At 47.0% G+C, this 27,121-nt stretch overlaps 1 protein-coding gene across 2 annotated transcripts in view; it reads left to right on the top strand.

Annotated features, from left to right (window-relative positions):
* Positions 1-27,121, top strand: part of ZNF536 (zinc finger protein 536) — a 418,033-nt gene that overhangs the window by 31,167 nt on the left and 359,745 nt on the right. For both annotated transcript variants that reach the window (XM_032613632.1, XM_032613631.1), the window contains exon 2: positions 22,080-22,149. The gene's annotated coding sequence lies outside the window, so the exon portion shown is untranslated. The remainder of the gene's footprint in view (positions 1-22,079; positions 22,150-27,121) is intronic.

Here is a 27,121-nt window from a genome sequence, read left to right as displayed (position 1 = left end):
GAGTTCGTTAGCCACTCACAGTGTTGCTACTGAGGGTCCCTCTCTAGGTTGGAAAGTGACAGGGTAAGGGTTCTCAGTTAGGAAATTATGCCCCAGGCACCAGCCATGGCCGCTATACTTAAGGCAGAGTTTGGAGAGAATGAAGCCTCAAGCCCCCAGAGGGGGAGAGGGGAAACGGGTGGTCATGCCATAGTGCCCCGAACCACTCCTGCTCCCAGGATGGACGGGAGACCCTCGGACCCCGTCCCGTCCCATTTACTCCAGTCTCTGCTGTGCTTCCTTAGGCCTCTACCGATGTGGCTTGCACTACATGAGACAATTGTAGATGATACGTCGATTTAAACTTTTAACAGTTGGGTATTTTAAGACCTGTTAGAAAAATATAAGTAGTACATCCTAGCTGTGATTTCACAGACATTATTGCTTAAAGGTGAGGCTAAGTTAAAAAAAAGTGAGTTGCTTTAAAGTTAATTTGAAGAGTATTAAGTAAATAACAGTCCAGGTAGCACAAGAGACGGTGGGGATTGTGAAGGGGGTTTGTGGGTGACTGAGGTATGGAGACGGCTGCTGGGCGCAAAGGTAGCAGGTGCTCAGGGGACCCCCTTGGCCAGCCCCCAGGCAGGGCTCCGGCACAGCCTGGGTACACGCTTTGTGGGTACGAGTCCCACCTACCCCTCGTGTTTCATGCTGCTCTTGGGTGCACTTCTGCGTCTTGTTGGCAATGCAATTACTGGCACTGTGGGAGGTCTGTGCGGGTTCAAAGCTAACGATGAGAAAGCTGGTTCACCCCTTTTCGAGATGTGTGTTTAGTTTAGGTTGTGACGATGGTGTTTCATAAAAGAAAAACTCCACCAACCCATTAAAGACAAGTAAGAACACTGAGCCCAGTGCCCCTCCCTCAGCAGACAGACCCCGGAGGGGCAGGTTGAGCTTGGCGTTTCCCTCCCTTCCACCATGGATGCGTCCTTGAAGTCCAGTGGGAAAGAGGCAGTCACCAAACTGTCCCACTGTGCCAAGTGACTCTGGGGGGACATGCAGTCAAAGGGTAGGCTTGTGCTGACTCAGAGGCCATAGGAGCGCCGTTCCTAGTGCTTTGCTCTGAGCTGTGTTTTGCTTTTAGTGTTTCAAGGTTGTGTGTAGGGGGGACTATGAGAACGAGTGGCAAGACACGCTGTGCTCCTTTGCCGGCGCCCCTGCAGTGCCCCGGGAGGGAAGGCTGCACAGTGGTCGCAGGCTTGGAGCAGCATTGTGGCCAGGGGTTGGACATCTCCTTGTGGCATTTTCAGGGCTCTTGGTTGCTGGGTGCTCAGAGGGAGCCGGGGTGGGTGGTGAAGAGTGGAGGTACAACGGGGTTACTTCCCTGCAGTGGTGGAGGTGTGGTGGGCACCCGGGCTCCCTCTGGGGATGGGGCTGCCCACTCTGCTGTGCTCACACGCCGCCTCCTTCTCTGCACCCAGATAGTTGGCTGGGGTTGGTTGATTCAGTATTTGAGACTTTCTGGGGAGGACTCCAAGGAGGAGGAGATGTGGTTTCTGCCCTTGAGGAGTTTGCCACCCAGATGAAGAGGCAAGGGCAGCCCTGTGGGAACGACCTGTCAAAAAGCAGCTGTGCCGGGGCACCCTGTCAGGTGTGGGTGCACAGAGAGAGGCAAGTGTGGAGAGGACAGAGAACCCCACCGTGTGGACAGGCGTGAGGGTGGACGTCCCCAGCGGCCCACAGACAGGCAGGGCAGGGCGCAGGACCCGCATCCTGAGGGGCGGACGAGGAGGAGGGTTGGGAGCGTGTACATCTCCCTTTTGGAAACCCAGTGCGTGGCACACAGCAGAGGCTCCGTGAATATCCGTTACAGTGAGCTGAATGGAAGCAGAGCCTGGCCGGGTGTGTGAGTGCTAGAGACGGTCTCCAGTAGAGTCATTTCAGAGAGCATTTCCTGGGTCCCTGCCCGGTCTCCGAGCCTGGACTCCGGGACCGAGCCACAGCCCATGCCTGCCCCCGGTTCACCCACGCTCTGGGGCCATCACCCGTGGAGTCAGCAGGGCCCTCGGGAGCTCCTGGAAACTCCTGCCCTTTTTATTAACTCGGTGTCGGAGGAGTTGCCCATGCTGAGGAAGAAGGGGAATTAAAAATCATGGGGTGTGTGCGTATCTGTGAAAGTGAAGATATAAAGGTAAATGCTACCATGAACGAGGGTATTATTCTCAACCCAGTGATTCCAGTATTCTGTACGTTTAGGTCTTTTCTGAATCACTGCACCACTCAGTCCCGTGTCAGAAATTTATTTGTGCTAATCAAATTTTCAGCTACTCATTCTGTTGCAAGAAATCTCCTATAGGCAAATTTGTGTGTGTTTTCATGTATTTATGGATTAAAATCAGACCCTGCCTTTCCATTGTTGTCTGTCTGTAACCAAATTAAAAGCTTTTCCCTGAATCTTTACTGAGGCAACTTTCTAGAAAGAAACTCCCAGATTGAGCTAGGCTGAAATCTAAACACACACACACACACACACACACACACACACACACACACACTTCAGACTCACTGAAAAACTGCAAGAGAAAATAAGAATACCCAACAATCCAGACACACAGGAAAGAAACTTTCAGTTTTTACTTCCAAGTTTGGCAGCCTGGTGAACTTGAAACAGGTTAGCTATGAATAAGCATCATTAGCTCTTTCTTTCTGTCCATATTTAATTCAAATGAGACAGCTCTGTGTTGACTTCTAATACAGAAAGGCCACCCACCATGGTGGCGCTCCCAGCCAATGAAGCCGGCTGGCGAAAGCTTTCTTAAATGGTGCTAATCAGCCCAGGGAGGCCTGCCCTCTATCCCCATCAGTATTCTATAATTCAGATGTGCTGATAACCTGAAATTGAATGTGTCAGGATGCAGACATGTGAAGGGAAGAGGGAACTCCAGGCTGGAGGAGCCGGGTGGCTGGGAGACAATGCCTGGGGGAGGGGGTTTCATACCCTCCCCTCAACTTCCCCAGGCCCCACCCCCATAGTTGTGTTTGTGTGTGTGTGTGTGTGTGTGTGTGTGCGCGCGCGTGCGTGTGTGCGTGTTATTGTTCAGGGCCAGGGACAAAATGGAAGGTTTCAAGTTCTGAAATATTTATAGGGAAGCTTCGGATTTTGTATATGTTAAATGAATTAACAGACATTTTGGCTGTTGAGGGGTGAATGGTAATTTGTGATTAATTTTTTTTTGAGCCAGGGCTATTTTAAAACGTTTCTCCCACTCTCTCGTACATGAGACAGACAGACACACACACACCCCCCAGTCTGGTGAGCACGTCTCACAGGAAAGTTTAACAAAAGAGTCGCTATTGTCACTGTCCCAGCCGGCAGCAGTACAGCTGAGGGTCAGTTGCTATTTCTATTTTAAACCTTGATTTTTGCAAAGTTTGTCTTTTGACTGTTCTCATTCTAATCAGGCTTAGTTAGGGGATCCGCTCCAAGTCCACACCAGGCTGTGAGGACAGAGAAAGATAAACCGGGGGGATTAAACAAAAAGTTCTGCTCTGTCAATAGCCGTGTGTGTGTGTGTGTGTGTGTGTGTGTGTGTGTGTGTGTGTATGTGGGTGTGTGTGGGGGGGCAGAGACAGAGACAGAGTCGTTGGCCAGCAGTCATTAAACGGCCATTCCCTTAATTTCAAAGGAAGTGCATTTTGTCACAGAGCTGTGTATTCTTCCTGCTGCTGTGCTGGCTTCCCGTGCGATTTGTTGGCTGTGCCTTCGAGGTGCTACCTCTTCAGCCTCCCCCTTGTGCCCATGACCGTGTGTCCCTCAGAGACGGGGTACTGGCTGCTCCAGCCCTGCCATTCATCCAGCCCCTCGGTCCAGCCCAAACCCTCCCCAAATGCTGGGGTGCCAGCCACCACCAACTTCGCTGCTGCCAGGATCCCATTCCTCTCCGACTTTGCTTGTTGATGTCTTGATCAGCTCAGATGCCATCTTGTCTCTACAACTCCCCCCGGGTCCTCTTCCAGCCCACGTACTGCAGGTTAGGATGAAGTGTTCCCTTGGCAGTTCTCTCTTTGTGATGGCACCTAGCGTTCTCTCCTGGTTTGGAGACATCTGCATGTCTCTCCTACCATGTGGCGAGTCCCTGGGGGGCTGATTCGGTGTTGGGGCACCTCTGTATACCCCCGGGCTTCCCAGCATGGAGCTGGGCAGGTGCCAGGGACTACAGGCAGGAGGAGGCTGAATTGCTTGGAAGTGTGTTTCTCGAGGATTTTGAGGTCCCTAGTTAGGGCTTGCCATGTCCAGAAGAAGGGGCAAGGAGAGAAGAGGCAGACTCAGAGTGGGCAGAAAAAGTAGAGAAATACAAGTTGCCTTTTTCACCTTGGACAGACCTGGGGTCGGCTCATCATGCCCACCTCAGTCCAGGCTAGCTGTAGGTTGCAGGTCTGCTCTGCTGTTCAAGTGGGCCTGCTTTCTTGGAAGCTCAGAGATGTTCTTCCTAAGAGGCTGCTCTTTCAGCGGGTAAGGAGAAGGTCCCGGTTTGCAGTTTCTCTCTTCATCCTCATCACTGTCAGACTGACTGACACCATGTGGACTGCCATCCAGGAGGACTAAGAATGCTTCCCCGCAGTTTGGACCCAGTGGTGGCTTCCCCAAGGGAACACTTGGCATGTGTTTAATTATTCATTGGTGTTCTCGTCTGTATCTCCCTGCTCCTTGATTGTTTTGTCTTTCCCTAAAAATATTTATTTGAAATTCTGTGATCAAAGACTGAAAAAACAAAATAAAGCCGGATATTAAAATGAAAAAAAAAATTTTGGGAGGTTGGAATGTCAAGATCACTTTTATTAGAAAAGTTTACAAGGTGAAGCCACGAATTATTTGCGTAAACTTCATATATCAAGCATAATACTCCCCACTGTGCTTCTGGTGAGTGATATTGGCTGGCATAACCTGGATTTAAAATACTTTCTACTTAAGACAGGACAAATTTATTTAAATTAAAATTAACGGATTTTTCTTGATCATATTTTAACACACACATACACATTCACACACATCTGTGTTCTGAATTGATAAAGAAAGAACTCTGGTTAAATAATCCACTTTTGTCTGACAACGGAATCCGTTATAGAGGTGCAAATATGCAGAAAGCTATTTGGAAATGCATCCTAGTAGTTGTCAGGTTTTATTATGCAGGAAGGTGTCATGTTTGTTACGAAGCTGAGTGCAGATGGCAGAGTGGAAGAAATGGATCACTAATTTTAACAATGATTAATGAACAGAGATAGAAAATGAATTACATTGGACTATCAGAGGCAAGAAATATTTTTGTGAAAATTTTGACTCATCTGCTGTGCTCTTCTCTGCAAATTATTTTCAGAAATTCTATATGTTGTCAACAGTTGACTGCATTTTCCATTACTGTCTATTTCTGTTCTTAAGTACTTTTGTGTTATTAGAGATACATAATTTCAAAATACCAATACATTTCTGATTACTTAGAGAAAATATATGTAACAGTGTGACTGTTCCATAGACGCTAGCCATAAAAGTCCTGTTTTATAATAATCTTTCATTCTCCCTCATTTTGTCACTACATTAGGAATGTTTGATAAAAAGAAGAGGGGGCACGGGTTCTCCTAGCACATGCAGAATAAAGAAAAAATAGAAGTGAAGGTAGCAATAAAAATGTGGTCTGGTGGCTTACTGTGGTCTTAAGCTGCTGCCAGCCATGTCCTTCTTTGTGTCCTCTGCCTGGCATCGTGGGAGGCTGGGACCTGCCCGCTCTCAGGAATTAGCCTCGGTGGGCCGTGGCCCACCCTGTTCTGTCTAACGCAGGGAAAGCCCCAGACATCCTGTGACACTGTCTTCCTTCAGACACAGGAAGTTATCACCAGTTCTTGAAGTTGTCTCAGTAATTTTTTCTTCTGATAGACCCATACTCTAGTCCTATCTCTCTGTTCCAGTGACCTTGGTATTGATAGTGAGTTTTCATGGCCTCATTTCCTTCATCAGCTTTATCAGCAGTTGTGTGTGTGTGTGTGTGTGTGAGAGAGAGAGAGAGAGAGAGAGAGAGAGGGAGGGAGGGAGAGAGAGAGAGAGAGGTCTGCAAATGAATACAGTTTATTTGGTTATGATTTCTGCTCTTGGCTATAGGCACACATGTGTGATATCTCATATGGAAAAATGGATAGTGATTTTTCCCCCTCCCTCCCTCCCTCCATCCCTCTTTTTCTTCTTCTTCTTTATTTTTTGGTAAAGATATTAACCATCTTAAATATGTTGGCTTCAAGGCATTTTATTTTCTTGAGATCCTCAGCGATTGAGACATGATCTACTAGTGTTTGAATCCTGTATTGTAATTGGTAGGCACTTAATTTCATTCATCACGAGCCAGTGGTGACATGAGTAAATGTCAGAGTCAGCACTTCAGGATACTTGCAATTTCAGGGCGACCCAGTCATAGCTTGGCCTTGTCTCTGCAGCCCATGGTGGCATCCACCTCTCACTCACCGCTCTTTAATCCTTGGCTTGGAGGCCTATTTGTATTAAAACCTTACAGTATAGCCTCTGAGGGTTTCCAATAACTCCCCAGTCTTTTCCCAAGAGTGATTCTCCCAAAATAAGAGGACTGCGTGCTTCTGGGCCCTCTCAGTGAGTGCTGGCCGGCCAGGGTCTGGCTTTCACACGCGCCTGAGCTGCCTCCTGAGAGCTGCCTCGTGTCTGAACAAATGGACGATCTATAACTACTTCCTTCTCCTGAAAATGAGCTTTCCAAGTTTCCAACTTGACTGTTTTATTTATGCTCTTGACCTGTAAAAACAAGCAGGCTGTTTAAAAAGCAAAAAGTACTTCCCATGATTAGGGTACTTAGAGTTGAAATAAATTGCAGAATGAAGAGGACATTCCTCGTCGCTCCTGTAGAAAACGTCGTGGAGGTTTTGCTACTTAAGGATAGTCTGTGGTTCTACATGTCAGGGTTTCCCCTGTCTCACTGGCCTTGGGTCCCCAAGGAAGGATTCATGTGTCTTCCTCTTTTCTTGCTTTTAGGTGGTGGAATAATCCTAGTGAACATTTAACGCATGTTTGCAAATGGTTCTAAGTCAAGTAGTTTGCATATAATTATGGTCCTGATGGGAAAACACTTTGGAAAAACAACTAGTGATACAATGCAAGTCCTGCTCAGGTTACATAGCATATGCTAAACACTGAGGAAACGCACACAGTCTTTAGTGAACAAGGTAGGGAATGCTCCAGGGAGCCAATTTAAAATGTGACTTAAGGCGAGCGTGGCTTTTCGTGTCTCTTTCTTTTGGCAAGTGTGTTGAGTAGCGGTGGTCTCTAGAATTGTCTGTAAGCCCACTGCCTGCCTGGGGTGGCCGCCTTGCACAGGTCTGAACGAGGTGGGTGTCCGGAGAGGGGTGTGTTTGGTGTTCTGACCCCGTGCGAGGCTTGGTGGTGCTCGGCTAGATGCTGCACCACGGATAACTGAGCGGTGTGAGCCGTGGAGCATGGGTAGGGCACAAGCGAGGAGGGAGTGAGAATCCTGCAATTCATGGATGGAGAGAGCAGGAAGAATAAAAAAGAAATTGTAGATGATCCACTTAAGAGACAAGTGACTCCTAAATATAGAGCTGTCTCTATGATTCATGCTTTGGGTTGCCTTTGAGGTGGTAAGTCAGGTGGAGGGGCACTCTGTAGGAATCATCTGAGGGTACGTGAGATTTAGACATTTGGATCTGAGCACTCAGTAGTGAGTTGGCGCTCAGGTTATGTTTTCCTTCAAATTGAACATCTTCTCGTTATTTAACCTGTGTATGTTAATGTCTGTGTGAATCTGGTTTCTGGCTTAAGTCAGTCCCCGGCCTCTCCTCATACATGGAGAGGGGCCACAGCTTGGGGTCTGTTGGCGTGGCCTGCACATGGCCATCGGTGGAGGCAGCTGGCTCCACCAGCTCTAGAGCGGAAGTCGAAGGCAGTCTTGGTCCGGTTGTTGTCAGTCTTTTGTTTCGGTTGTAATTACTTTCATATTGATCTGAATTCACTCATCAAATCAGACCTGAAGAGTAAAATCATTTGAAAAATTATTTTAAAAATATCTATTTTAATGGAAGAATTCATCCAAGCCAACAGATGGGGACAAGTACCTACCCACACGATCGTTTGGCCACAATTGTTGGTATTTCCAGGGACCGCACATTTGAATGGGTGACACCCCGGCGTGCAAACACAAGACCCACATGCCTTCATTCTGCGTTGATGCCAGTCTCTGGACATGTGCTCTCAGTGTGCCTTTTAAGCTGCTAACCCCAGGAATATATATTTAAGTTAGACTGAGTTGAGTAATTATAATAAAATGGCCTATAGCGTGAGCTGGAGTATATTCAAGATGTCTGTCATCCTTCTATTACCTCAGGTAAATAACTGATTGACCTTTTTGGGGCTCTGATACTTTACTAATCAGAACCTGAAATCTGTATAACAACACTTCATTTACTTGATAGACAAAAGAACAATTGCACTTGAAGTAATGTGATTTCTAAATAGACACTGCCTGTCAAAAATAAATGCATTAGAAGTAAAATGTAGCTCAAGGAGACAATTAGCAAACAGAGGTGACACCGTAAACAGGTGCACCCATTATTCCCAAAGCTTGTGGCAATATATTCGCGTCTTTTAGAGTGATGGAAGATCATGTGATGGTTTGGTGAATTATCTATCGGTATCATCTGACCGATGAAGCCGCTGCTGTTGCAGATCATTTAAAAATGCATCTCACAAATTACATGGTAGCTGGGGAAAATGCAGGCGTTCTTTTTGTTTGTTTTTTTTAAAAGAACAATGCTTTTCTAAAGCTATGTGCTAGATACGTAATTTTTTATTTGAAAAGATGGAGACCATTTCATTATGCTGGGTATACAGTCGGTTAAGGTTGTGCAAATTCATTACAATGTTTGTTAACGTATAAAACATTTTCCATTCTGGTTTTAGTGACATTGGATTTTTTTTTTTTATTTTTTTATATAATGTGCTGTTTCTGAAACATCTGCCATCCCTTGTTAGTTACCTGTGGGCAGAGGAGAGAGAATATACTCTTTCTAAGAATGTTTATAAAATCTTTACCAAAATGGAAAGGCTTGGAAGATGAGAAGGAAAGGACATTTTTTTCTTTTCTGTGAATTGTTAGGTTTGAATTTTCTGAAATAGGAACTTTACCATGAGACAGGCAACGGGGCCTTTCACTGGCTGCTTGGTGGGATAGGCTAAGAAGGACTAGATTTTCTCAGGCCTCTCTGTCCCCCTTCAGTGGGCTGTGCCCTCAGAGTCACACTCCTGGAGACTTTCCTTGTTAGTTTTCATCTGTCACCTTTGCTTTTTTTGTTTGTTTTTTTTGCTATAGCATGCAGAATACTTGAGGGACCCATGGCTTTGGCAGTTACTGTTTCTTCTCGTTACTAATTCTTCTTGTTACTGTAAAATCACAGGAAAACAGTGCGAAATACTTTATGTGGCCTCCAAATCGGTCCGCCCTTGAATTTTCTTTTCTTTTTTTTTTTTGCGGTACACGGGCCTCTCACTGCTGTGGCCTCTCCCGTTGCAGAGCACAGGCTCCTGACGCGCAGGTTCAGCGGCCATGGCTCACGGGCCCAGCTGCTCCGCGGCATGTGGGATCTTCCCGGACCGGGGCACAAACCCGTGTCTCCTGCATCAGCAGGCGGACTCTAAACCACTGCGCCACCAGGGAAGCCCCGGCCCTGAATTTTCATGGCCTTCTCCAGAATAACCAGTAGCAGGAGCTAAACTTAATATGGATTGAGAGGTGACAGTTCAGTAGAACAGCAGCATTTTGATGGCACCCTATGCCCAGATGACACCACGGTTCTGTTGAATTTTCGAGACACTCTCTACATTCTGCTGGTTTCCGGGTGGGAGGTGGCATATGCCCACTCTGCACCTCTGTCTGACTCCTCATATCCTTTTCAGTACTTTCTGAGGCATTCATTCAAGTTTCTGTCTTGGAGATGAAGAAGTAAGGATGGGGCTTTGGGGGCTGCCCCGCCTGAGGAGTGGAAATAGTTTGGGCAGCTCCTTTCCCTTGCTGTCCAGAAGATGGGCTCTGAGAGGGGGTGCAGGCCTGGCTGACCTACTCTGCTCTGGAGACACAAGTCAGTTCGTCTTGTGAGTTGAGCCAACGAGAAAACCACGAGATGTGGTACACACAGAAGTACAAACAGGCCAGCCAGTGGGGTTTGTGCCAAGTGCCCAGCGCTATTCTCCAAGGACTGCCCGAGCAGCCTCTGTGGGAAGTTTTTGGACATCAACTCGTCAGAGAAGTGGTGGCCAGAAGGCTTCTGAAGGATCCGAAATCTCTAAGCACTGGAGAGGTTTCCTGATTTGCAGACATGGAAATCCTCCAGCCGGGAAAGAGCAGTTCCCTATGCTTCCTCAAAGCTGTTCTTTCTCTTTTCCCTTTGTTTTTCCTTTTAAATTAATAGACTTTGTTTCTTAGCTTTAGGTATACAGGAAAATTGAGCGCAAAGTATAGTCCTTCCCCACATTTTCTCCTATTGTGTTAGTGTGGTACATTTGTTACAGTTGATGAGCCAACACTGATGTATTATTATCACCTAAAGCCCATAGTTTACATTAAGGGATCACTTTTCATGCTGTACATTCTATGGGTTTAGACAAATGTATACATTATTAGAGTTTCATATAGAATAATTCCACTGACCTAAAATCCCCTGTGCTTCACCTGGTCATCTCTGCCTCCCCCAAACCCTGACAACCACTGATCATTTTACTGTCTCCTTTGCTTTGCCTTTTCTAGAAAGCTGTAGAGTTGGAATCATACAGTAAGAATCATACTTTTAAAACTAGCTTCTTTCTCTTAGCAATATGTCTTTATGGTTCTGCTATGTCATTTTGTGGCTTGATAGCTCATTTCTTTTTATGGCTGAGTACTATTCCATTGTCTGGATGTACCACAGATTGTCCATTCTCTTATTGAGAGACATCTTGGTTGATTATGCATTTTGGCCATCATGAATAAAGCTGTTATAAACGTCTGTGTGTTGGTTTTTGTGTGGATGTGTTTTCAACTCTTCTGGGTAAATACCAAGGAACATGACTGGTGGATTGTATGGGAAGAGTATGTTTAGCTTTGTAAGAAGCCACCAAACTGTCAGAGTGGCTGCACCATTTTGCCTTCTCACTAGCAATGAATGAGAGCCCCTGTTCTACAGCTTTGCGTTTGGTGGTGTCATAGTTTTGGATTTTAGTCATTCTAATAAGTGATGGTATCTCATTATTGTTTCAATTTGCTTTTCCTTAATGACATATGATGTCCAGCATCTTACATGCTTATTTGCATCTGTAGATCTCCTTTGGTGAGGCATCCAGATATTTTTGCCCATTTTAAGTGGGCCGTTTGCTTTTTATTGTTGAGTTTTAAGAGATTTTTTAATATTTTGGACACCAGTCCTTTATCAGATATGTTTTTAGCTGAGATTTTCTCCCAGTCTATGGCTTGTCTTCTTCTCTTAATGCTTTCCCTTTGTAACACCTGTGGGAACTCAGCCACCTCAGCCAGTAGCCTATATTCTCATAGGGCCAAACAGAGTCTTCTTACATTTGGGACCTGAGGTTTTAGGACATGTGAAATCAAAGATGCACATGCCGTATGTCTTCATCTATGATCATGAACACTCTCTCTCTCTCACACACACACACACACACACACACACAGAGACATGCACGGAAAAGAATAGAAAGAAATACGCCAAAATATCGACAACAATCCTACCAGCTGATAGAATTATGTTATTTTTTCTTTGTAGTATCTCGATGTTCCAAATTTTCTAGAAGTGAGCACATATTACTTGAATAACCAGTTTTATAAAACTAAAAGTAAATGAACTGAAAAAGGCAACACCTGTAAAGGAGATCCCACAATGGTTCAGGTAGAACTTGTGTAACTTTGATTTTGATTGCAGAGAATATCTATGGAACCAACATTTCAAGTGATATTGATGATGATACATTTTCTCTAAAACCCTGCTTCAGAAAACAAGTGAATTTTTATGATGGCTAAACTCGGCTGTCAAAAGGCCTGATTTTTTGCTCAGGCTGAAATTGGCACTGTACAATATAAACATAATGCAAGCCACACGTGCGAACCTGTATACAGCTTTATATTTTCTATAAGGGAAAAGAATATAAAAAAAGAATGTGTGTATATACATATATATATATAACTGAATCACTTTGCTGTACAGCAGAAATTAACACAACATTGTAAATCAACTAAACTTCAATTAAAAAATAAATAAAATAAAATAGGAACAAAACAAGACAAAAAATGTTTTCTAATAGCCACATTAAAAATGGTAGAAAGAAACAGGGGAAATTGATTTTAAGACTAAAGTTTGTTTAATTCAAAATAAACAAAATATTATCATTTCAACATGTAAAAAGTATAAAGATATAAATGAAACATTTTACATTTTTCCAAAAGTGATGTGTATTTTAGGCTTACAGCACACCTCACTTTGGGCTGGCGCATTTCACGTGCTCGGGAGGAACTTGTGGTCAGTGGCTGCCAAGCTGGACAGCGCAGCTGTTTGTGATGGCTGAATATTCAGGCATTATTTACCAGGCAGAGTACAGAGTACCTGAACAGCAACATTGCTCGCAGAAAGTAGAGAGGAAAGAGAAAACAGGCACTTTGTGTTTTCCAGTTCTTTCACATTTTTTCTTCAAGATAAGCTACTTCATAGATACCTTGTGATCTGATGATGATATGAAATGTCTTCTGTAAAGGGATAAATCTTTTTAATTCATATGGTGACACAATATACCAGAAAGCGCTTACAATTCGGGGGACTTTTTTTTTTTTTTTTTTCGGTACGCGGGCCTCTCACTGCTGTGGCCTCTCCCGTTGCGGAGCACAGGCTCCGGACGCGCAGGCTCAGCTGCCATGGCTCACGGGCCTAACCTCTCCGCGGCATGTGGGATCCTCCCGGACTGGGGCGTGAACCTGTGTCCCCTGCATCGGCAGGCGGACTCTCAACCACTGCGCCACCAGGGAAGCCCCAAAAATTTGGGGGACTTTTTTTCTTCTTTTGCATACCTCCTACTCTGGGGACACAGTTGTCTCAAATTTGCCATCCTGTAGAATCTTTTTTTTTTTTGAATTTTTGAATTTTATTTTATTTTTTATACAGCAGGTTCTTATTAGTTATCTATTTTATACATATTCGTGTATATATGTCAGTCCCAATCATCTTATAGAATCTTGAGCTGATGTGGGATCTGCCTTCTCATGGATGGGATGAGACTGGGCCAAGTTGGGCAAAGACATAGGGGAGAGTGTTAGGCACTGGCTTTCAGAGAAAACAGCCTGCAGGAAGAGCTGGGGTGCCATCCTGCACCGGTTCAGGCTCTGGGACTCCACCAGCGTGGCAGCTTGGCACCATGTCCAGTGACGTAGATCTTGAACCTTGTGGGAAGTGCGTGCATCTGGTCTGTGCCTCCTAGCCTGAGCACACTAGCCTAGAGGACAGGTTCTCCTTCTCTGCCTTGCCCTGGGTCGGAATCTCCCACCTTGGGGTGAGGCATAGGAATCCATGTGAAGAATGGTGCCAAGGCGTGGGTGTGCTCCTGAGGGCATGTGGGGCCATGGGTGTCTCTGACTAGTGGACACCAGGCAAGCTTGGCTGCTTTGGAGACGGGGCTCTCCAAGGCCACGGGGGAGAGATGTTGTCTGGTGCTGGGAGACAGTGGGGCACAGTGGCTCCCATGGTCATGAGCTCTTAACCTTGGGCAAGTTACTTTGTGCCTAGTGCCTCAGTTTCCCATCGGTAAATGAACATGATAATGGTACCCACCTCACTGGGTTGTCATGAGGGTCAATATTGTCATGAGAGGCTCTGGCTGGCGCATGGTAAGTGCTCAATACATGTCAGTTGTCAGTCTTACGAGTTCAGGAATGGTTAGGTCAGTGAACAAGTCCCTTCAGAAGTGGTGTGTGTGTGTGTGTGTGTGTGTGTGTGTGTGTGTGTGTGAACGTATTCCGGCCGTTTCCTGGACTGTATTTCTTTAAGGGCTCATGCACCCCTGTCTCCTTCCTGCACCATCAGCCTGGACTGAATCGCCAGCAAGGATCTCTTCCTTCTCCCTTCACTTTCCCTCTTTCCTTTTCTCCTTCTCAGGGCTGTTTTGACTATGAATTAATTGTAGGTTGGGGGACTTGCAAGCAAAAATCAAAGCCAATAAACTTCAAAAGGATGGGGAGGACCAGGGCCACCGGGGGAGTGCAGAGGCTGACAGGGGCTCTTGGGGCTGCGGGGTGAGGTGGTGGGGGCTTTCCATGTCCCTTCAAAGGGGACACCAGTGTGTTTCAGATTGTCACTTAAAAGCTCAGATGCGAAACTTTGGAAATCTGGGTGAGAGGCAATGGTTTCCAAAGCAGCTATTTTTATCTTTTGCCAGCAAGCATGAGCCCAGTGGAACGTAAAGTTAAACTTGGAATTTCTTGGCAAGGGTTAATAATCAATGTAGATCTCCCAACAAAGGAGATGCTGCCTTATTATACTGGGAAAGTTTTTTTTCTTAACTGTCAGTGAAGCAGTACTAATTATTACTCCAGTGTAAATGAGGTCATTTCCTATTAAGAGAACAAAATGCTTAGCCTCGCCTTGCCAATTCATACCAACTATTTTTCACACATACTCAGCTTTTTAGTTTTTTTCTAAATTTTGATAAAATCCATTCATTTGTATTAGAAAAGTGTAAACCATCGCAATAATAGTTGCCCATGATTACCCAGATGAGCTTTTGTAATGTGTGGGTTGTTTGAATACCATGTGTTAGCTATGGAACAATTAGGCAGCTGAATGGATCTTTAAAACAATCAGATACTTTTATCTCACTGAAAAAATACATTCCTTGGATGTGTACTGTTAAACCGTAAATTCCGGGGAACATTAAACTCACGTCACGAAGAGAACTTTCGGATATATGTTGATCAAGGACAAAAAGACATCCAAATATCTTGTCTTCATGTTTTCATTTTTTTATGCAAGCAAAAAGATTTAAGGAATATTGTAGCAAACAAAGGGTAATTGTTTTAGCCCAGATGTTGCTTTTGCACAACAAGCAGGTTACAATGTTCCCACAGAGCTGATGAGCCCAATCAGGGAAATGATTAAAAATTGATTTTGTCCCTGTAATTACAGTATGTAAACTACTTAGCTTGGATTGCAAAGGAAGTGATTTTCTAATTACGTATATACTCTGGTGTCTAATGATTGGTTTTTTGAAGTAATGAAGAGAGAGCACTAACGACTCCTTGGTGTTCTGTTGTTTAAGAAAGACCATCTTTAGAGTAAGCAGCAACAGACAAAGAGTTTAAATTGAATTTTCAACACTGTTAATGTGCACATGGATTTGTTTATTAAAGAGACAGGGAAGTAATTTGATTGGCTCTGAGCATCTTGGCTTTTTTTCATGCTAAAGCATGTAAAAATACATGCACCGGGTCGCAAGCTGATGGGAAGAGCCTCTCCACTCCTCTTTTATCATCCCAGCGCCCGGGCTGATATCGCGGGCTCTCAGGTTCCTGTGAGCGTCTGATGTCTGTGTATCCTGAAAGCATTTAGATCGAACAGGTATCAAATAGCTTCTCCATCAAAGTTACCTTTGTTTTAAAATGAAAGAAGAGGCTTCCTTTGGAAGCATGTCTGGGCAGCCCAACGCACTCCGTGTTATAATATTTCAGTTGTGTCCTGTGATGCTGGGCTCTGCATCAGGGTGGCAGCTGCCACCCCCCAGCCCAAATGTACGTGCACAAACACACAGGTACATGCACACACGCTCACACAGGTGCCAGCCCTGTATGTGGAGGCCCGACTGAGGTGGGTCAGTTGTGGGACCCCATGGGGCGGGCTGACGGGGTTTAGGCAAGAGCTGGCTGAGTTCCGAGTGTTCCTTCACTGCTGTGAGCCACTTTGCGGCTGTTGAACAACAGCTCCTCAAGCACCTGTTCTGGCAGAAGTTAGAAGAGGGCAGTGGCTCCAAGGTGACCCCGAGAGCAAGCGTGTGGTGAGGCCAACAGATCAGGACACACTGCCATCGAAAAGATCTTTTGTTACTCATAGCTCTTAAGGGGAGGGGGCATGCCATGTCATGCAGTGCTGCCCAGGGGAGCATCAGGGTTGGTCAGGAAGAAGAAGGAGCGAGGGGAAATGCGGTTTCTGAGAGAAAGGCGCGGCAAGGCAGGGTAAGCAGACTTAGGATTGGCTAGTCAGATAATTTTAGTAGGCTCCAGGGCTCAGGGGCTGTCACCGGTTGTCTGGTACCCGACCCTGAGGCAACTAGGGCAGGGGGACGGTGGTCCAGATTGTGAGAGCCTGATACAGAAGGTTGTTGGGGCATGGGTTCTGGATTGGTTCGTTTGCAAATGAAAGATGTGCTCCCAGGGGTGTCATTTGCTATCTCTGGGAATTGGCTAGTTCTGGGAGCGACTGTCCCTGCAGGGTCATCAAGACCCCAGATGTCAAAGCATCAGAAACATATGGTTACTGCACCTGAGCCCCGGGTAAGGGCTGATTTGGGAGTGGTGATCTGTGCCACCAGAGTGGCGGGCCAGGATGAGCACAGGGTGACTCTGGGCCCCCGTTATACCTGACGTCCTACCTGGCAAGTCTCACTGACTGCACACAAAAGGCATCCTGAATCTGCTTGCTTCTCCCCATCACTGCGGCTCTCAGCCCAGGTCAGGTCAGCCTCCTCTCTCACCTGGACAACTGCAGCAGCCTCCCCAGTGCTCTGCGTGCCTCCACTCTGGCCCCCTCTTGCCTGTTCTCCCCACAGCAGCCAGAGTGATTCTTGCACAATGTAAATCAGATCGTGTTATTCCCTTGCTCAAAACCCACCAATGGCTCAGAATAAAATCCATATTTCTTACCGTGCCTGCTGAGGTATTTGGATCCTAAATAGCCCACCCTGTCCCATTCTCCCGCGCACTGTCCATGCCCTGGCTCCATGGGCAACACACCAGCTCCGTCCTACACCATGGCCTTTGCATTCACTGTTTGCTCTGCTTATAAAATTCTTCCCCAGCTGTTCACAGGGCTCACTCCCTTACTTCTTTCTGGTCCCTTGTCAATGTCACTTTTTTAGCGAGGTCTCCTCTGATTACCTTATCTAAGGTAGTCTCTGTCACTGTCCGTCATTTCCCCAGCTTTATTTTTTCTTCTTAGAACTTATTATTCGCTAACATTATATTTTACTTTTATCTGTCACTGCTCACTAAGACATAAGTTTCGCACAAGCAGAAATATTGCATACCACCGGGTCCCCGGAAGCTAGAAGTTAGGAGACACGGGGGGCGCTTGACAGGTGAGGGGTAAATGAGGGACTTAGTCCCTGAGGCTTTTTCCCAGGTAGCTTTCCTCACCAGGAAGCCTCTCCTGTTGGGAACTTATGGGGGTGGTGAGGGCTGTCACTGGGGCTGTGTTCATCCCTCAGAGTCTCGGAGAAGGAAAGTGCGAATCACTCAGTGCTTTGGAATGGAACTTCCAAGTCCATTCAGAGGAGCCACCGTTTTCTGGGCAGGGTCCTTGTCCCTAGCGGGTCTGGAGAGAATATTAAGTACTGAGCTGGGAGGGGCACCCAGACGCTCGGAAAGGGTGATGTAACCCCAGGTAGTGTCCCTTGGAGAAGAGGCTCGAGCACCCCTCTGTGTGCCCCTCCAGACGGAGGAGAGCCCGCTGCCCAGGAGAGCAGGTTCAGAGGCCTTGGCCCTGGACGACTGGGGTGTAATGTTCAGACAACTCCAGACATGTCTCCTGTTAGCTGCACCCTTCTCCAGACAGAGGGCTGAAGGAGTTCTGCTGTCCCTGTCTCTGAATCCTTCTTTCCTAACTCTTGTCTGGAAGGAAAGCCGTTGATCTCTACTCCCATCTGCCGCAGACTGCCCAGACTCCTCAGCAGACAGCTCTGCTTCTGCTGCTGGGCCTCCAAGTGACCCCTGAGGAGGGTGATCCTGTCTCTCTAGGAATATACTCCGTCTCCTGCAGGGGAGCCTCTGGAGCAGAACGGGGACCAGGGGAGGGGTGATGTGAACCAGCCCTTCCTTCTTCCCTTCCATCCTCCTTTTGCTTCCCTCCATCTCTACTACTTCCCTCCCTCCCTCCCTTCTTTTCCTTCCTCTATCCATCTCCATCCCTCTTCTATCCTATTGTCCTTCCACCTTCCCCTACTCCCTCCATCCTTCCTTTCCCTCTTTACTTCCTTCCCTCCCTCCCACTCTCCCTTCCACCCCTCCACACAACATTTACTGAGCTCCAAGCCCTCTGCCAGAAGTTAGGGACTAAAAGGTGAATGGGACATAGCCCTTTCCCCATGTGCTGTGGGGTGACCCAGGGACTTCCCTCAGCTTGCTGCCTGGTGCCTGGTGCTTTGTACCAGGCCCTCAGCAAATGGTAACTCTTGTTGTCACTTGTATGACTTTCCAGTTGTCATGGTGTAGGGTGGGCGACAGGTGTGTAATGACCACGGGAAGGCAACATGTTTGCCTAGAGGAAGGATCTTTTGTGGTCAACTCGGGGCTCATTACAGAGGCACTGTTGATGGGGAGTGTGTGGCATCTTTGTTCATCTCCTGACTCGCCAACGGCCTCTTCCCTCAGCGCCTTTGTGCCTGAGAATGGGAGGCTGGGCTCCTGGCATGCCAAGGTTTCCCTGGCTCTGCTCAGAGCTGCCTTGTCTCCCCTGGGAGAATTCATGAGGGAGGGGCATGCCTTGTCCCCTAGTGGGGGCCCAGCGGATTCACAGGGATGCCGCAGTGTGGGCCCACTGTGTGCCAGGACAGGCAAGAGCTGCCTGGACCACCTCCCACTTTTTTCTGTCTCTGTCCCCCATGTCTTCCTGTCCTCTCCACCCCACTCCAAAGTCCCTCTCTCAGAGCTTTCCATCCCCTCTCCTCCCCTCCCCTTCCTCAGAGGGGCCTTGGAAGTGCCTCAGGCTATAAGCAATCCCTCCTTCCCCAGACCCCCTCAGTGCTCCCTGCTTTCTCTCTCCTGCCTCTCCAAGTTGCAGCCACCCTGCACTCCTTGCTACAGCCCCGTGTCAGGATCTCTGAACCTTTGCCTTCCCCTTACCTCCAGCCCTGTCTCCCTCGAGGCCCTGCCTGCAACTGCTGAAGGGCTCAGCTCGCATGCCCTCCCTCCCTCCTTGGTGTCCCGCCGTTGGCCCCCTATTGGCAGGCTCCCTGTCCTGCCAGACTCTTCACACAGTGCGCCATTTCTGGATCCCTTGGCACATCTGCTTGCCTTTGGCCTACCCCAGGGCTTGGCACACAGAAGGTCTGAGCCACTGACGGAACAGGTCTCCTAAACACATTCACTCCCTGGGGCTGGTGGCTGAGAATGACTGCATGTGGGCCTTCCCTGCGTTTTAAAGGGGAGGCAGGGGTTATCAATGTAGTGGATGGGATTTCAGGCATTTTTTTGGTGAGGTGGTTGCTACCCAAACCCCCTTGACTCATGCCATGCTTTTCGCTGCCTTTGTGATCTGCCCCCTCCCGCCCCTCCTCTGATCTGGTGGTACCTGCACCAAACTGGACTTCTGGGCAGTGTCTCCTGGGTGGCGCCCCTGCCCTGGCTCCTCACTGTGGGGTGGGTCCCTGTGGAAGGCAGGGATGAGCGGGGGCCTCAAGTCAGGGACCTTTTTCTGGTTATGTTACTGCATTATCTCTCAGTGCGAGTTACTTACTTGCACCAGAAGAGCTGTTACTGCACTGCCATCTTCCTTCCTCCCCATCTGAATCAAGAACATCAGTGTCTGATGTGGTCACCTTTGCCCGACTTGCAGTGACTGTAATGACATCAGACACCAGGAGCCCCTCCTATTTAGACTGGCTCACAAAGGCACAAATGGCACTAACTAGATTTCCCTTCCTGACGTTCCCATTCTAGCAGGAAGCTTGTTAGGCAAAACTTCCCGGGCAGGTAGCCACCTTTGGGCAACCCCCTAAGCACTCGGGGGACCCCTTACAAGAGCACGGCTCCAACACAGCCTCAGGGCTGTGCTGGGGCCTCGAGTGATTGAGGACCCCAGGCAGATTGCAGGAGCCGGAGGTCTGATCAGTGGTGTGAAGCCGGAGGACAAGCAGGGGTGGGACTTGCCCAGTGAAGTCTCCCCGTGTTCTCCCTGTCACTGGAATTTACAAGGCTTCTAAGTGAACAGCCCCTGGAGAATAGCCCTCAAATTTTGCAAGCCATGAGCTTGGATATAAAATCTAAGTCTGTCCTCCACCTCCTGCTACGCGTGAGGAGCCTTGTGAGCAAATTAAATCTTCGTAAAGCCACGTCGGGTGCCGGACGCCTGTTCCTCTCAGCTCTGGTAGAACCTAGGAAAGCACAGCATTGAGCACGTGTTTTACGTTGCCTAGATTTTCATGTTGAGTGACACAGAAAAAACAAATGCAGAAGATCATCTGATAGAGGAGAGAGAGAGACTTGTAATCTCTGTCCTCGTTACAGATGGTTGAGGTGTAGACTTTTGCTTTCTGTCTCAAGATAGGCAGGTAGGGCTTCCCTGGTGGCGCAGTGGTTGAGAGTCCGCCTGCCGATGCAGGGGACACGGATTCGTGCCCCGGTCCGGAAGGATCCCACATGCTGCGGAGCGGCTGGGCCCGTGAGCCATGGCCGCTGAGCCTGCACATCCGGAGCCTGTGCTCCGCAACGGGAGAGGCCACAGCAGTGAGAGGCCCGCGTACCACAAAAAAAAAAAAAAGAAAAAAGAAAAAAGATAGGCAGGTAGAAATTTGTTTACAAATAGCGGTGTCCCTGTTACACTTTGAGAAAACACTTCTAGCACACACTCAGCAAACACCTTTTTGGTTGCCAGAAATCAGTCTTGGAGTTGGATGGAGTGTTGAAATCCGTGGTTTGATGTTCAAGTACCTTGGTCTGGGGCTGCCACCACGTGCTCTCCAAATGCATCTTCTGACGCACTTGCAGACACATCCTTAAATCTCGACCGGAATTCTGCTTCTACAATATCAGAATGTACAACTTATCAAGAGGGGATGTGTGCTTGCCCTATTAAGTCCTTTCTGTAACATGGTAAAACAAATTAGATTCTGCGCTGCACTGGCTCCGAGCTGGAGATCTCAGACTGAGGCTTGGCCTTGATCACCCCAGCTGATGCTCTAGAACCACTGTGGTGGGCATCTCGGCTTTCCCTCTGGGCCCCTATGTCATCCTGCTGCTTTTCTGATCTTGGTTCAGAGAGAGGACTTTGATGACACACAACACTCCTGACCCCTGGGTCAGTTGCAGATTCCTGGTCTGGACCCATTGAAAGCTGCTCTGGCCACTGAACCAGGCATAGCCAATTGAAATTTGGGTGAAATTGTGTGTGGTCTACTGTAGGGGGCTCCTTAAATTAGGGAGCGAAAAAGAACCCCTGAGTACCTTCTCAGTTCCTCACTTTTAGAATTCCAGAGAGAGAGGGAGGGAAAGAGAGATAGAGAGAGAGGAGGGGGGCACTTATGTGCTCTTATTTCTTCTCCCATCCCACCTAGAGAAGAGATGGTTAGATGCCCCACCCCATTCTCTTTTTGCAGGTGGCAATTTCCCATTAAAAGAAGCTGAGCAGCCGCATAGCACAGGGAGATCAGCTCGGTGCTTTGTGACCACCTAGAGGTGTGGGACAGGGAGGGTAGGAGGGAGACGCAAGAGGGAGGGGTTATGGGGATGTATGTATACATATAGCTGATTCACTTTGTTATACAGCAGCAACTAACACAACAATGTAAAGCAATTATACTCCAATAAAGATGTTAAAAAAATAAAAGGTTGAATTAGACTATGTAAAAAAAAAAAAAGAAGCTGAGCAAATTTGGTTTATTGCAGCAAAGGTCACATAGTTTCCAGTTTTAAAATTGCTCAATGAATTGGGGCAGTGGGGGCTATTAAATGTTTTTGACTCTCTCAACTAGCCCAGCAAATTGTTACCTTGGCTGAATGCTGTCTACCTGTCTTATTGGAGTCGATGTGTCCGACACTGAGAATTTCTAACAGGTCTTATCTTTGCAGTTCCTGACCACCACGGCTTTAAGAATATCCACCAGCTACAAGGGAGCTCCATTGCTTTCAGACTTGCCTGGTAAGGAACATTGTTTTGTAGTTTGTTGAAGTGGTGTCTGCCTGTGTCTTGTCGGGGAGCCAGACTGCCCTCTTTGGGTTGTGGGTCCCTGTGCTGGCTAAGAGTTCTCCCAGCTACTCCCTTGCCTCTTTGGACAGAGGCTGGGCTTTGGAGAAGCTTCCAGATTCAGAGGTCTCTGGGATCCAGCATGGGCCCCAGGTCTTCTGGGTGTGATGACTATGTGATGTCAACATGTGCTCAGAGGTTCTCAGATTGGGGTCACAGATGGGGCAAAGCCCTGCAAGGTTGGCTTATCGCTGTCTTGTGTGACATCCTGGAGGGTCGCTGTCTGCTGGCTGGCAGCGGGAACGAGAGCTGGTGAGCTGGTGGGATGGCTGCCCAAAGCCAGGCGGCCCCTCCAAGCACTGCCCAGGGCCTGTCTCCCCACCACTCAGCATGTGGTTCTGCGGCTTGGCCCAGTCTTGGAGGAAACCTGTCTCCGAGTGGCTCCGTGCCTGTCACCTCAATCAGACTCAAGATCATGAACTCAGTCATGGAGTGTTTTCCACACACTGAAGCTAAAAACTTAAAATAAGAAGGGGCAGCGCGCGTATTTGACGTCTGCAACCTCCTCCTCGGAGGCTTCCCCTGATATCTCTGTAAACTCACCCTCAGATCTAATTAGCCAAACCCACCATCTCCTGACCATGGGCCTCAGAGGTCACTACATAAACCAGGGAAATTGATAGTGGAATTATGCACTTAGAAATTAATTTTGCCTTGTACTGAATATATATTTTTATTGCGACTTTATCTTGTTGAAAAAGTGCTTACTTCTGATTTTGTGGATATTACTGACCGTGGATTACTTTTATTTTGGTTTTTACACAACAGTTATGTTAGAAATTTGCTGTTTTATTCTTACCTTCTTAGTAAAAATCCTTTTATCACACAATGGGTAATTTATATCCATTACCAGGCCTTTCAATCCTTTTCAGTGGGGCTGTCAGCGCCGTTGGCACAGTAATGATTAATGTGATCTAATAATAGTGTGCCATTATATTACCTTAGTAAAACATGTACCAACATCCTATTCGGATCTACCAAATTCATAGCTTCCTATAATATTTTTGTTGAAAGACAGGATTACTATTTTTCAAAGCTGATTTTTCCCCCTTTAACATATTTAATGAAATTCACAATTCTTTGCCTTAGTAATCCGGGCATTTGATTGGGCTCGGTGGGTGAATTTGACAGCTGTAGGCACTGTTGTGATTTGTCAGGGAGAGGCTGGACAGTCCCAGAGATCGGCCAGAGAGATTATTGTGTTTTTGTTGGGCCTGGGTTGTTTTGCCTTGAAGAAAAAAATGGCTGGATTTCCAGTCCCTTCTGACGTATAATAAGGAAAGTGTGTTTTAGATCGAAAGGCAAAAGAGCAAGTAATTTGGCTCAAAGACTCCTCTCTTCCCTGTCCTGCTTTTTCCTCTCTTGTCACCTGCCTCGGTCTGCTGGTGAACAGGACGGGCTGCACAGCCAGTGGGAGCAGCTTCAGACCCCTTTCCCGGAAATGCTCCTCGACCCATCCTTTTTTCTTGTAGCTTTGGCTCAGCTTCTCTGGAGCTGAGATGGGGTTTCTCAGCCGGGCACTGCTGACATTCTGGGCTGGGTAATTCTTTGCTGTGGGGCCACCCTGTGCAAGGTAGGATGTTTACAGCATCCCTGGCCTCTGCCCATTGGGTATCGGTTATGAATCCCTTTCCCCCGTTGTGACAACCAAAAATGTCTCCTGAAATTGCCAAATGTCTCCTGGGAGGCACAGTTGTCCCTGCTTGAGAACCACTGGTCTAGTGTGATAGGAATATAAGCAGATTTTTTTGCAGTGTGGGGGAATTCCAGTTGGAGTTCCAGAGTTTCCCGGTGCATCCTGGGACATCTTTGGCTATGGGAGAAAAGATATGTGGATGATGGGTACACACTGCATCCTCTTCCTGGCTGAAATGCAGCCCTCTTACTTCTTTCTCCCCCAGACTCTGTCACAGAACCTGGCCCGAATGAGGGCCTGAATCTTAGCTTCTTCCACTTAAATCCCATAATAATCATGCTTGTGATTGATAACATTCCACCTTTTCAAAGATCTTTAAAATCTGTGTCAACCAAGGATGACATTATTGTAGTGCCGGTGAGATGTATTCAAACAATTACACACTCAGATCGAAGTGGGAAGGTCTGTCCTTCTATGCTCGTGCCTCTGTGTTGTGGCTTTCACTAGCACCTCAGCCCCCCTGGCTCCAGAAACCTTCAGCAGGAAAATGCACGGGAAGAAACAGGTTTTGCCCTCGTTACCACTCAGCTCTGAAAGCAGCTTGGATATTTGGGCTTCTTAAGGCTAGAAGCTGGGGGACGAAGGTGAGGTTGTCGAGCGCAGGGGAGAGAGAGAGAGAGGGAAAAAGAGAGAAAGAGAGGGTGAGGGAGGGAGAGAGAGAGAGATCCTCGTTTTTGATTCAGAACAAAAATTACTGCTGCAACATTGGCTCGAAATATGCAATCAACTGAAATCAGGAAAAGTATTTTGAAGATTTATATTGAAATACTTGAATCTAGATATGTGTGCACCCACATACGTGTATATATTTAAATCAAGTATAGAGAAGACGAGAAATAAAGCTTTTGTCATAAAAATACTGCCTGTAGTATTTGCCCTCAAATGATCCTACCACATTGGAATACATTTCTGTACTGTTGGCATTTCCATGGAAGACACTTTTGTTTGTTTCTACAACTGATCCTTGATGATAACAACAAATGAGGAAATGGCTCTGATTTACCTTTGTGTTAGAGGATTTCAAATACATTGTGATGTTTGGTGCAGGAATCATTTTTGGTGACCCACTTCTTTACTGGTTTCTGGTCTGTCTCCCCTACTACAGTGTAAGCCTAGAAAGAGTAAGGACCTGCTGTATTTTGTTCAGTGTTATTTTCCTAATTCCTGGAATGGTGCTTGATACGCAGTAGGTTCTCAATAAAATTTTGGTGACTGGAAGGATGGATAGGTGGATACATGGATGGTGGATGGATGTGCAGATGAGTGGATGGGTGCATGGGTAGATGGGTGGATGGATAGGTGGATGGGCAGATGGATGGGTGGACGAGTGGATGGGTGTATTGATGGATGGATGGGTAGATGGATGGGTGGCTGAGTGGATGGGTGGATGACTGGATGGGTGGATGGATGGGACTCTATATCAAACCCTAACAGAATCTTAGAATGGTAGGCCCAGTGGTTCAAATGAAATCCCACTTTTTACCATCTCTTCATCCCTGGCCCGCCCAAACATTTTTTTTTTACAACCAAATGGTCAGTTATAGAAAGTTATTCTTATTATCGCTTCTTTTCAATCAGGTTTTTAAAAAATGCCTAGGATTGTGCCAGGCTGTCTCTGTAAGTTGAAACCACATGGATGCCTTGCTATAAGAGTATCTTTAAAAATCCACCAGGGAATATACGCAAATGACTGGGATGGAAGTCATGGAGGCAGAGTAGGGGAAGGTGACCTCTTTCACAGTGAGACATGGACACGGAATTTATGAGGCTCAGAAGACTCTCTGTTCAGATGACTGGTTGTCTGTCTCCTGGGCAAAAACTCTGTAATTTATAGTGTATTTCATGTTCTTGTAGAGGCTGTTGTGTGTTCTCTTCAGCCCTGCTATCCTGGATCTCTTTGGGACTGGACGATGCTCAGCCACATGGGCTCAGCCATCTTGAGGAGATAGGCTGAGGCTCCTAAGTCCCAGCATGGTGGGTACCAGTCTATTGGAAGATGTATTCCCAGTGATAAGGATACAGAGTTGCCCCACGCCTGACTTTAAAATTATTGCATAATGGACATCATAGAGGTACCAGTAAGAAAATAATAAAGAGAGAGATAAATGACCTCTAAACCTGGCAAAGGTATGGACTCTGGAACCACATTTCCTGGGTTGAATCATCGCTTCACCACTCACTAGCTATATGAGCACATGTCAAGGGATTAGCCTTGTTGTGCCTCTCTTTTCTCATCTGTAAATTGGGAATGACAGTAATGACAGTGTAGTAGATTATACAAGTAATTTATGTGATGTGCTTAAGATACTGCCTCCTGGCTCAAAGTAGGCAGTTAATAAATGTGTGTTGCTGTTAGTAGTAGTATTTTCATTTTCTCTGTTTAGTCACCTTTTCCCCTTTCTCTGTCTTGATTCAAGATTAAGGAAAGTATAGGCCATTTTCAGATAATTAGCCTTCCCCCCTCAGACTCATACCAGAGCTAAGAACCTGGAGAAGTTGCCAGGCATGCGGTCTTCCTGGCACCCCTGGGGACCGTGGTTAGCAAGTTCAGAGAACATCAGAACGGGTGGTGAGTTTCCTAAGTCAGCTTCCCCATCCCATTTCCTTTGTGGAAGGAGAGTTGTTGACACACCACTGGGATTTACTTGGTGTTTGGGGCGTGCATTCCTGGGATGGATGCCACGTGGTCATGGTGGGTGGGGACAGCCAGCTCTTAAAAGGGAGCGGAGGTTCTTGGCTTTTCTCCGCCACCCCATGCAAGTGAGACTGCTCTGCATCATGGCCCAATCTTGTATTTTTAGCATCCACTGAAATTTAATGTTTTGCTTTTGGTTTATTATGTATGCAAGTATCTTGCTGTTAAATTACATGTGTAATTGTACCATCGGAACCACTGCTAGTCAGCGACAACATATAATTAAACTCACCCTTGTAGTCATTGAACTTTTCCGTCCCTGACAAGATCACTGACCACTCCAAGGAGGGTTTGCCTCCACGTCTGAGCCGGTGTGGCCTTGCCCCCTCCCTTTCTCACGGCCCTCCCCTCACCGTGCACCCCAGGGTGTGCCCTCACTCGTGCAGGGTGGACTTCCTTCAAACAGCGCTGAGCCGGAGGGAGGAGAGGCTTGGGCTCTAGGGCCTAGAATGCCTCTCTCTCTAGTTTTGTGTCTA

Source organism: Phocoena sinus, chromosome 19 (assembly GCF_008692025.1).
Source record: "Phocoena sinus isolate mPhoSin1 chromosome 19, mPhoSin1.pri, whole genome shotgun sequence".
Classification (NCBI taxonomy): Eukaryota; Metazoa; Chordata; class Mammalia; order Artiodactyla; family Phocoenidae; genus Phocoena; species Phocoena sinus.
Note: the sequence above shows the minus strand (reverse complement) of the source record. Positions and strands in the feature narration are given on the sequence as shown.